The 11,781-nt window shown below is 46.8% G+C and overlaps 1 long non-coding RNA gene across 1 annotated transcript; it reads right to left on the reverse strand.

Moving 5' to 3' along the window:
* Window positions 1–1,062: 1,062 nt before the first annotated feature.
* Window positions 1,063–7,903, reverse strand: LOC144099330 (uncharacterized). Its single transcript, XR_013307384.1, has 3 exons — window positions 7,496–7,903; window positions 7,003–7,126; window positions 1,063–6,374 (listed from the first exon to the last, which is right to left on the reverse strand). It is a non-coding gene; the product is annotated as an uncharacterized LOC144099330 (long non-coding RNA).
* Between the last annotated feature and the right edge of the window lie 3,878 nt (window positions 7,904–11,781).

Raw genomic sequence — 11,781 nt, forward strand, 5'->3', positions numbered from 1 at the left:
CAAAGAATGGGGATATTATTCTTGCCTGTATTCCGTCACTTTCACCGTGGATTACGTGGAACTTTGAAAATGTTTGTCTCTTTTTTGAAAAAAAATTAGCTGCTTTGTTCCGCCCTCTTTTTAGAGAGCGATCAGGTTTAGATAAGGGGGGAGCCATAAAAAAAATTAGTTTTTTGGTCATGGTGCCAGCCACTCAACACGCAGTCCAACAAGGGGACGGGACAGGAACTTGAAAGCAAGTCCTGCCCCCGCCAGCTGTACATCTCAACTATAACCAAATATGACACAACTCAGGGCAGTTGGTCAGACAAGGTTAACCCTCGCTGCCAGGAAAAAAGGAAAAACCAAGAAGTGAGTAGGATATAGGAGAGTTGTGAGACAGAGACAGGAAAGTGAAAGATAGAGGGGAGGATAGGAAAAGGCGACTGCCGATTCCCCCCGGTCGGGTGAGGCCGGAGGTGCCGTCTACAGGAAGCTGGGGCCAAAGTGGTGTGTTGCCTCCGCCGAGGGGCCTTAAGGGTCCAAACGCTCGGCATCGGCTCAACTACCAGGATCCCCTTTTCCTCGGACACGGCGATGCCACGCACGGCTAGGCGCGGGTGCGCGAGTCCGTGGTGATGCACTGTTCACCATCATCCCCTTGCGGGGATGTGCCTGTGGATGCTCGGGAACCCGTGGTGTCGCCATTTACCAAAGCCTGCAAGCTGCAGACGCCACCCTGCGGGGAGCACATGGGAGAGGCTTTGCCCTGCAATGGGCGTAGTCAGGCTGATGTTGATGATGATGACTGGTCGTCTGATGGAAGTTAACACCACAATGTTTAAACAAAATTTGCCACTCAGAGCCCAGTGATTCATTTGCTATAAGGCAACCGTTACGCAGCTGCGGCAGCAACAAACAGCTCCTTTTAATGCAGCAACATTCTAGTAAGAGAGAAAGGTTTAACGCCTGGAAAGATGAACATAAAACCTGGAAAAAAAGACTTCACATATGCTACTCAATCTTCCGGAACGGGACGAATACAGAGCTGGAGGGTGATGCCACATTACAAACAGCTTCATGCAGTGTGCAAAACACTTGGTTTATTCGCTTCATGCAAGTTATCTTAATGTGCACCTACACAGGCATTATCTAGTGCATGTGGAACATTAAGCATGAACATGTCTCAGAGTGAGGCGAAGGAACCAAAGGAGAATAAAAACAACTGTGAAGTTGCAGGCATCACAATTAAGAAGGAAGAACAGTAACACGACAAGAAAAGCACAAGCATGACAGCAGCAAGATAACACACAAAGGACACACTAACGTGGCCCTCAGAACAATCTTTCAGGGAGGCAGCATCACACGCAGGCAGTGGTATTCTGGCAAAAGGTTCATTAATGCTGCATGATAACGCTGGATGTGTAATGATTTTGGCAAGCCCAGTGCACTCCCTGAGGAATGTACAACAGGCTTCATCAACGTTTGTTGCCTGATGTGCAAGTGTATAACCTTCCCTGTGTACACTTCTCATCACATACATATTAGGGCCATTGTTGGTTCTTTTCAAGAGGTGTATCACAATGCGGTTAGGCCACATTTACACCATACACTGATGCAATGAAGACCCTGTGATGGCACTAATGTGCACTGCAGAGTAATGCTCCAATGAATTGCATTCACTTTCAAAGTAGTTTCCTTTACTGTGCGTTAACATAAACAACCGAAACTCTGTATGCACACTAAAAACATGACGTCTACAGTTCAATGAAGGCCACCATACCATCAGTAGGCGTTGAAAAGTTGGCAAAAGTCTGGAAGGACACTGAGGACAAGTCGAAGTTGCTCTGTAACAATTCATTACCCCAAAGTTGCTCTGTAACAATACATTACCACATTCCAATAAGAAAGGGCCTGCTTGTAATTAGAACAAAGCTCGTGTACAGCTCATAGATTATTTGATCAAAGAAACACTCGAAGTGCGCAAGATTACCGTGGTGAACTGCATTTGGCAAGAAGGCTATTACAGTCCTTGACTATGTGAAAGAAAAAAAAATGGAACACTTAAGATGCACAGTGGTGTGTGAACATGGGTGTGTTTTTCAGCACGATTAAGTCAGTTTGAAACATGGTAAGCAAGTCATGAACAGAAAGTATTCATCACGAATATAATGGTACAACAGGTTGCAAAATGAGGAAATTGGAGCCATTGCTCGTGCATAACATTTAGGCTTCCTGAAAAATTACCTTCTTGTACAGATTTGCTGGCTATTTTCTCTTCAAGTTCAAGGAGAAGTATGAAAGCAATCCAAGACAGGTGGAAATAGGCTGCTATCTTGTTTTGGACTGTCAGAAAAATTTTTTCTTTGTGATTACTACCAGGTATTATCTTTACTGCTGCGTGGAATGCGATGGCATCGTAATTACTGCTAAGATGTTATTGGGCAATATGTACCACCAGAAAAGAAAGGTATGGAAAGCCTGCACACACCACTGTCAAGGAGAGGTTTATAACAGAACATCATTAAAGATGCCATTCAGCGGAAAACCCAGCGTTATCCAACCGGCATTGTGTCAAAAAACTGCACCACGCATGCATGTCTGGAACAAAAGTCACTGAAAGCAGCATTTGTAATTTAAATCAAATTTCAGCACATGTCTCAAACTACTTCGCCTTAATAAAGTAATAGATTTTACATACAAAAAATTTGATTAAATTTCAGTCTGGCTTCAAAGACGCTCGGGTCACCAGCCAGGCACACACTACCGACTAGATCACGCAGGCACATTGACAGTACTGAGGTACAAAATGGGGGGGGGGGGGGCGTGATGTGTGCGTGCTGTTGGCTTCATTTGAAGCTTAGTAATGTAATTACTGCAGTTAACTAGAGATGTGCCAGTCAGTGAGAAACCAGTTATAGTAATATCATGTAGGCGAACTGCAGTGTGCAAGAGTTCATAAACAAGAATGTCGAACCTGTGTTAAGATAATTGTGATACATGTGCGAGCATGAATGGAGAACAGCGACTGTGTGTGTGAAGAGAAACCACTGCAAGGATCCATTAAAACTGTCGCATAATGCCTCAAATGGTGAGCTTAAGTGTCCTCCAACTGTACTGGAGGACACTTAACAAGTTGCTATGTCTTTTAGGTGTTGCAACTTGTCCGAGTAAGGTGTGTTTTGCATGTACAGTGAGTGGAAGCCTGTATTGCCAAAATAATTTATTTTCATCACTGTCCTTAATGAATCCTAGAATTCTTTATGCAGCCTAATTCAGACACATTACCTCGCGCAACATTACATATTGAACAATACGCCTCGTGTTAAAAAGAAAAGATTTTTTGCACAGACCCTCCTTTCATAAACATTCAACCGTGGACACGCACATTATTGTTGCCTAATTTGCAAAGAGGAGTACCCAGAAGTCACCTTTGCTAAACAAAAAAGTGGAAGCACGTACACTGACGGTCCAGTCACAATAAGGGTGTAGAGGGTAAACAGATTGTCTGGGATTTTTCTTAAAGCCACCGAACATCCCCAATTTACATGAACGAAAGTGCAAACGGCTGAGTCAATGAAAATGGGATCGAACACAGTTTGACTGGGAGGTTGATAGCCCAGAGCACAAAATTATCCCGGAAAAAGAAAAAGATCCTGGACCTGGGAAGACCACCTGAGTAACCCAGAAAGATGAATAACAAAGTTTACTACTACTACTATTACTGTCAATTTCCAGCTGGATTACTGAACTGGATCATGCCCTTCCAGCTGAAAAATGCCATTTGGAGCTTTATTGTTGAAATTACGTCGAGCTGCATAATTTACACTTACAGTTACCTTCAACTGAATTAATGTAGAATTTGAAGCTTTTCGTCAGGGGTACAAATTTCAGTTCGAAGATGGCAATGGCTAGCCTGACAAAACTCTGCCCAAGCCTTCCATTTTCATCTCGAAGATAATGACCATGAAACAATCGGTTGACTTTTCCGTCAAGAAAAACAGTTAATTGCGGTATAATCACATGCAGCATGGGAAAGAGCCAGTCGAAAGCAAGCACACAGAGGCAACCAAATGCCATGAAGCAAAGCATGTTGCAATCTTACCATACAAACAGTGCCACACAAGATGTGTTGCACCCTGGAGAGATGCTGTAAATGACTGCAGACGCAGCAACCATGCTGTATGTTGAGCAAGTTGTGAACTGCTGGCTCTCCACAAACGCCAAAATAAACAGCAAAGCACTGATGAAAGCATGTCCAGTCAACACTATGATGCTAGAAGGGAAACATTTTGGTGCCTTCCTGTATCACTGAAGCACCAAATAAAATGTGCGTTGTGTACAAACAGAACACGTAAGGAGGCAATACAAGGAATGGCATATCTTCAAAATCACCAGCGCATGTGTTGAAGCACACACTCAGCAAGTTGGCCGATGGTAGGCGGAAAGCACTTGGGAAACTTCCTGACTTTGTAACAATACACCCCCCCCCCCCCGGGAAAAATTCAGGGGGGCACTTTGTTGACCTAAACTGCGGTGAGGGGAAATCCTTTAGCGCAGTGTTGCTGCTTGTGTCGCTGATGTTGATTAAAGACTACACAATTATTCGCTTCACAACACCTTCTCATTAGCACGCGCACGCTTGGTTGCTCGAGACACAGGAGAGGGTTTAGGCGGCATCCTTCCAGATCGCCATTCAGGAGGCGTCTGGCAAGACTGCCAGGGAAACGCTCCTCTCTAACGATGGTGGCGCCACTCAATCACGTCTCACGCATGCGCAGTAGGCTGAAGCGCAGGTATTAAGCACTATTATTGCTAATTAACTAATTACTATTTAACTGTGAGGACACCAGCCTGCTTACGAGGAGCAATGTGAAAGCATGCGTTTTGAGGAAAGGTTTTTGAGGGAAGGACACAGTAGCTCTCATCCACGGTAAAATAGAGCAGAAAAACACAAGCATGGAACAAACACGCATTATCACACCGTCTAAAAAAGTTAGGCGAAAATTTCAAATTGATGTTGTATTTTCGTCTCGCAGAAAATTAAGCAACATTTTCTGAGCTGTGCAGCGGAAGCGAGAGTCCCTACTAGGAAGGAGGATTGGTGTTGGGTGTACCAAAGCACACGTAGAGAGGAGGGTAGAGTGCGTTGAAGGTGTATACAAGATCCCCCTTTCATGCGGTGGATGGTATGTTGGCCAGACTGGGCGATGTCTCAACGAACGCCTGAGGGAGAATCACAATTCTTTGGACAGGGCAGCTGGTTCGAATTTGGCGCTGCACTGCAGTCAACCTAAGCACACATGCGCCCCATTGCTTCATCAGACATTCGTCATCTTCAAACATAAGAATCAGATAGTAAGAGAACTAGTAGAGGCATATCACATTGACAAGGGGAGTGCAGCATGCATTAGCAAGCCCTCATTATCACTGGCTAACCGCGAAATCATCTTTTGGAGCATGCATTTGTAGAAATGTAGATTTAAGATGTTCAGTGATGACGCATTGCTTCTTAAATATTTTTTGTTCTGATTAGTGTTTCGCGGGAATTGTATATGTACACATGTGCTTAATAAACCACCAGTTGAAAGTCAGCGCTCGTGTCGTCGTGTTTGTTCCGTCCTCGTGTTTTCCCGCGCTGTTTTACCATGGATAGTAGTAATCAACTTGCCCAGCTTTCACTACTTCTAAGTAGCTCTCACATCTCTCGAAATCTCGGTGGGCACCTCAACCACTTTTGATTTTAGCTATGGTGTCACTTTTATGCAAACATCACCGATGGCGAGTCATGAGCCTATAAAGGCTTTCGCCTTGAAATTATTCTCTGTAGTCATGAATACCACTAATAAATTGAAGGCCAAAATATGGTCGTGTTTATAGAACAGCACCAAAATGAAGAACACTTCACCAGCTTCTTAGCAGTATGCTGTCAAACTTGAAAGAAAGAAAATGCGCATTGATTGCTTGTGGCATAGCTACATGTGAAAACCATGGCAGTGAGTGCGATTCCCACACGCAGCTGATCACACAATTCCTGCCTGTCAGGTAGAACCCAAATGATGCTGTGTCCTCCTCCTTGTTGTAGATGTTGATGCTCCTGTTATTGTCACCACTCACCGGTGGTGTCATGATCCTGCAGCTGAGTGTGGATGAATGCCTTCTGTTACACAATGCAAGCTGTGCTGATCTTCGAAGAGAACTCTTGACCATGCCATGCAGCAGTTGACGTCTTTGCAGACACCTCATGTAATCATTCAGGAGCCTGGTACGGCCACCCAGCTAGGTAAACAGTCAAGCCGAGATGTGAGCGAAGATTGATCTGGCATCAGGGCCTTCGAGCTGAGATCCCATGGTGATAGCGGTCCGCCACATCTGCATTTGACGCACACCATAACCTGCAAGTTAATGTTATACACTGAAATCTTCGAACAAGGTAGACATTGGGTTTCCAAATATTTTAAATTGTTGAAGCTGCAAGTCCAACTGCAGTCTGTTTCACGTATCGTTGTAAAATATGTTTCAGTGCAAAACCAATCATTAGTACCAAATTGAACTGTTTCCATAATAGCTACAGGTACTTGATTGCAGATTTTCCAAACTGATAGCCACAAATAATTTCATATTAGAGTATTTTTATACTTAGTAAAAGAAACTACTACAAAATACATTGCAAGGAAAGGCACAAGTTAAGTTATGTGTGACTACCTTGAGTTTTTTAGTACATGCAAGCTTCTCCATTTTGTACCCATCAAAATGAGGCTGCCGTGATGTTGTGGTCAGTAAGAGAAATCCAATGTCACAGAACAACTGTGTGTATAACCCACACCTATCTCTGCTGTCATCTGAAAACTATAGCCATGATTCATGTGCATTACTTTGATATGCAGTTTTATTTACACTGTCCTTCCTTGCTCAATAAACTATGTATAAATGGAATCAGATATCACTAGCTGTGTGCAATCTTACTACAGGTGAACATGTTATTCCTTCATGCCTGCCACAACGCACTAAGCACGTGCTCACCAGTTTGACGATTTCCATGCGGGCAGCACAGGATAATGAAGAGATATTCCACACAAATGGGTCATGGATGGATCCCACACAGGCTTCTTGTGTGCTGGCACCTTCCCCGTCAGGAACAGCACACCTGTAAAAAAATGTGCAAGACTCATATATTTTTGTTTTCCGCGAGCCCTTACAGAAATAGTTAGGGAAAGAAAATTTTTCGTCCTCCTGCGGTCATTCCTACGTGACTGCTGTGTAACTGATGCTGTAGCACTGCCATAAAAATTTAAGCTTGAGTAGAGAAACCACCTTTATGTGCTTCATTAGTAATGCTTAAGGCCGGTTATAGTATTTTTTTAAGCTTTCACGCATTTTTTTTCCACGCTTAAGGGAATGACTGTGTGCTGCAAATACTCATCTGCCTGCTTTGAAGTCCTTTTCAGCCTGCATGCAAAAGGAATGAGAATGATGCTCGACAAACTGTCACCGCTACAGCTTTAGTTTTCCTTACCTCAATGATGGTGGAGGCGTCACGTTGTACCTTTCCCGACAGACGTTTACGCTGTCTTGCTGACACAGCTGTGATCAAGATAGTGCGCCAGTGCACTCGGATGTCTCGTCGAGAAGCCCGACACATTCCTGGAGTTTCCTCCTCGGCCGCGCGAACACCTATCATGTCATCCACTCATCACGCGCGCAAAGCCCACCCGTTCAGCGACGCTCACTGCTGGCGATCGCACCTCAGAGCTCGACAGTTCGACACTGCCTCTCACACCAGTGCCTCCTTGCACAGCCACCACATCACACGCCTCGTCAGATGATTGCACAGAAGAGCTGTCTAGTCAGAGACAACTCGAAAGCGTCGTGGTGCTATCGAAAGTCGCTCACCTCTCACAGTTCTAGGGTTTAACAAACGACGAATAAATGCAACGATCAGAAAAACTCATTAAAAACGTCGAAACGCACCGCCAGCGCCGCCATCACCACGCTACATTAAGCGCACGGACCGATGATTTCTTACTGCGAGCGAAGGGTTTGCAATGGGAGAGCAGTTAGCTCCACTATGCGGCTGCACATTTAAGCTCTGGCTAATAACGCTCTAATCCCTTGCTTATTTCACATGTGCCCTTATGAAGCCGTTTCATTGCATTGTGAAAACAAAACAAAACTTTTATAAGCTTAGTTTTGGCTTCAAATAAATACATGTCAAACTGCGGTGACCTAACGTCGTAAAAATCAGCGTTGCATTCACTCATTTGCATAATCCGGGAACCTTTCGCCGGGCGAAATTATGGCGGCGAATTTCCATCATTTTTAGCAATGGCGGCACATTGTAAAAATGACGAAACGTCATTTTGACATCACTTCATAATACGTGCGTATCACGTGTTGGCGTTGTTCCAGCCAATCAGATTTCAGGAAGCGGCCATTTTCGGTATGCATCTATTTTCTCCAAATTGGTAAGTCCAGCGCATGAGCTCTCATACGTATCACCTGTATCTTCTTTTGCCCTTCACAATCACTTATATTTACCAGCCGGGCACCAAGAATAGCGCTGCTGAAAATGTTTTTTCAATGCCACGTCAATTTGACGTCAGCACGAAAAGTGCTTCTACAATAGACGATGATTGACACCCACCTTGTCCAGCCCTATCGCTGACTGACACTTCTGACAGCCAATCAGAGAGGCAACATGGCGCCGACAGGCGAACGAGAATATCGAGAATAGACCCGCTGGCAGGTGGCGGTTAAATCACTGATTGGTCGCACGAGGTTGCGCGGGAAAAGCAGCTTGGATCGCACGAATTCAACGGGGGCAAAACCAGCTGCCATCCAAGGACAGTGGCGCACCGCTTAACTGCTGTACCACTGTACCAGGACTGGTACGAGACTCCCAGGGATCTCTGAATGTGAAGTAAATAAACAGCAATTCTGCGTATATGGGCATTAAATTATTTGACATAACGTCATACCTTTAAGGCGGAGCGCGGGTCGCGCTGGGGTGGCGACTGCCTTCACGAAGCTAGCGCACTGATCAGAAGGGGTGCGGCGGCGGATACGTAGAGCCACGCAAATGTAGAATCTCCAGCTGCATGCCATCGGGTGCATCACGCTGCATCACGGGCCGACTGCGTTCACGAATGAGCCGGCCGGCTTAGGCCTTCTCACTCGTGGGAGCTTGGGTGTCGCCGGGTACCTACCGTGAAAATAGGCATGAGAACGCTTCCTGCTTGGTGCTCGGCCATCATGGGGCCGCAACGGTCGGAAATGTGACCCAAGTCGTTCTGGCAAATTGCCCTGTTGGAAGAGGCGGCAATCCTTAAACCCAGGCGATGTGCTTGTGGTAGAGCATCCACCTCGCATTCGGGTGATTCTGGGCTAGGTCCCCACAGCTGCCGGGTGGCCATCAGTTTTATAATGGGTACAAGATTTTCCTCAGCCTAGTGATCAACTCTTCTGGGGTGAAATGCTTCGAGAAGGGCCTTTGGTCACTTCGCCCTCTCGCGATGGAAAATCTATAGGCTATAGGGACCGAAATTATCCTTGTGCGGTAAAGCCTACCGTGGCCCTTTTTTACACAAGGTGGGCTCGAAAACCCCTTTCCCAAACATTTCGCCCGAAATAAGCCGAGCACAAGGCGAGAGGAAATGTTTTACCTATTGTATCACCGGTGGGTAGACGGCGGCACAGGGAATCGAACCCCGCACCTACCGCATAGGGGGTGCTCAAATCACTCTAGGGGCTCAAACCTACGGCAGAGTGACGAGATTTGAAGGCGCAGGCTCCTTTGCTATAACCCATCCACCCTGAAAAACCGAGCACCAGGCACTGGGATAGCCTTGCATCCATTTGAAGGAACCGGTGGGTAGCCGGTCACCAGTGGGGAGCCGAACCCGCTTCGTCCAAGACAGGAGTGAAATTGTGAAGTTTTCTCTTCAAAATGTCGAAGGATTGCTTGCAGTTGTGACAGTCGAACGTGTACGTCTGTTGATACACGCTGTTGAGAACGTGTACGTCTGGTGAGGCATCCCCATGCTATCACGGTAACACGAACCACCTTTGCAGATCGACGTGTTCGAAACTGGGTTTTCCCCCAAAAAGGCGCACCGGGGGTGCAGCCTCCTCCAAGCGCACATCCGTGAGGAGTCCAGGCACCGGCCCGGAGGACGCTTGCACACATTTGCACCGGTGGATGTTAGGCGGTGGGTTTCGAAACAACCACTAATAATCACTTTGAGCCAGAAACGAAAACACTGTGTGCGCTAGACGTGGCCCCACATTTATTGAGATGACTTGAGGCGCGATGAGAGACGGCGACCAGCCAACAACACGTCCGCTCTGCCCGTGTGCCTTAAATGTACCACTGTGAGCGTGTCCGGCACCTCCCCTTCATTTGAAGCCCCAGTCCTTGTGGTGGCGCTGCAAGGCAATCGATGGAATGGTGCCATATAAGTTCGCCAAGAATACGGAATATTCAAGGCTACTGAGGCGGCTCGGTAAAGACGTGGTCACTGTTTTGAGGGACATTGATCCAGTATTCCTTCTAGATGCGCTGCCTAAGAGGGAGACAGTAAATACCGGCATTCACGAAAAACCCTGCAGAAGCTAAAGCAGCGTTACCACCGTGTCCGAAATAAAAAAGGTGCGAGGGAGATTTTTCTCCATCACGATAGCACCCGCCCTCACACCAGCCTGAAAACAAAAGAAGTGATTGCCAAATTTGGGTCGACTGCGCTGCCTCATCCGCCATACAGTCCTGAGGTAGCATCTCCTGATTTTCTTGTTTTCGGGCGGCTAAAAGATGCGCTGCCCAGACTTCAGGATATGACTAGAGCCTTCACTCGCCATCTCTTTTCTCGCGTCGTGAAGGCACGGCTGCACCAGAAGGAAAACAGCTGGCACAAAGCAGACATGCATGCCCTCGTTCATCGCACGAGCAAGACCGTTAACGTTGACAGAGATTACGCTGAAATGCAATATAGATCCGGCAGATATGTGGTGGTATTCTCTGTTAATTGCATAAAAATTTATTAAACGATGTTTGAGAAAAAAACAAGGAGTGTTAATTTATGGACAACGTACAAACGACGCATGCCGACGGTCTTGAAAAGGAACTCGGGCCCTTAGCCTAACATTTCGGTCGGCGCGTCCATGCTCTGCATTGTTTTCCAGCGCCACGACTAAACCTTGGCCTGCGACGGAAAACCCGAAAGCGAAGCGCGATGCAGATGCCGCAATCCGCTCTCCTGGCACAGCAGGACGCGCAGGCGACAAGCGCCGGGGACGCAACGCAAGCGCAAGTTGGCAGCGTTTGGACGAAGAAGTGCGGTGGTTGCCTAGAAGCTCTTCGCACGTGATCGAAGGGATGTAGGCCGCAAGAGTTCCAGAGAAGCAATATAAGCTTCGGAGCTCCGAATGTACCCCTTAACAGTATTCAATCGTCTGTCCCTTTTATGACATTGGGTTTGTATTTCTACCCTGGAAGCTTACTTTTGTAGCTATACCTACACTACGCCCCCTCTTCGACCCTTCAGCGTGGCACCAGTTGAGCACCTGGGCCGTTGGGCACGTGGTTGGTCACGTGGGTTGATCACGTGGTGCGGCCACTTGTCACGTGGTTGGTCACTTGGTGCGGAGCAGCTCCTTCTGCCGGCGGCGTGGTGCGTAACAGCTGTGCGCATGTGCAGTTTCAAGTGGGACGACGATGAAGACGGAACGCCCAGCGGAACGGAGCGGCGAAAGACTGACTTTGCAATTCGACTGAGACACTCGGCCAGATGCAGCTATCGCGTCACT

This window comes from Amblyomma americanum, chromosome 1 (genome assembly GCF_052857255.1).
Source record: "Amblyomma americanum isolate KBUSLIRL-KWMA chromosome 1, ASM5285725v1, whole genome shotgun sequence".
Lineage (NCBI taxonomy): Eukaryota > Metazoa > Arthropoda > Arachnida > Ixodida > Ixodidae > Amblyomma > Amblyomma americanum.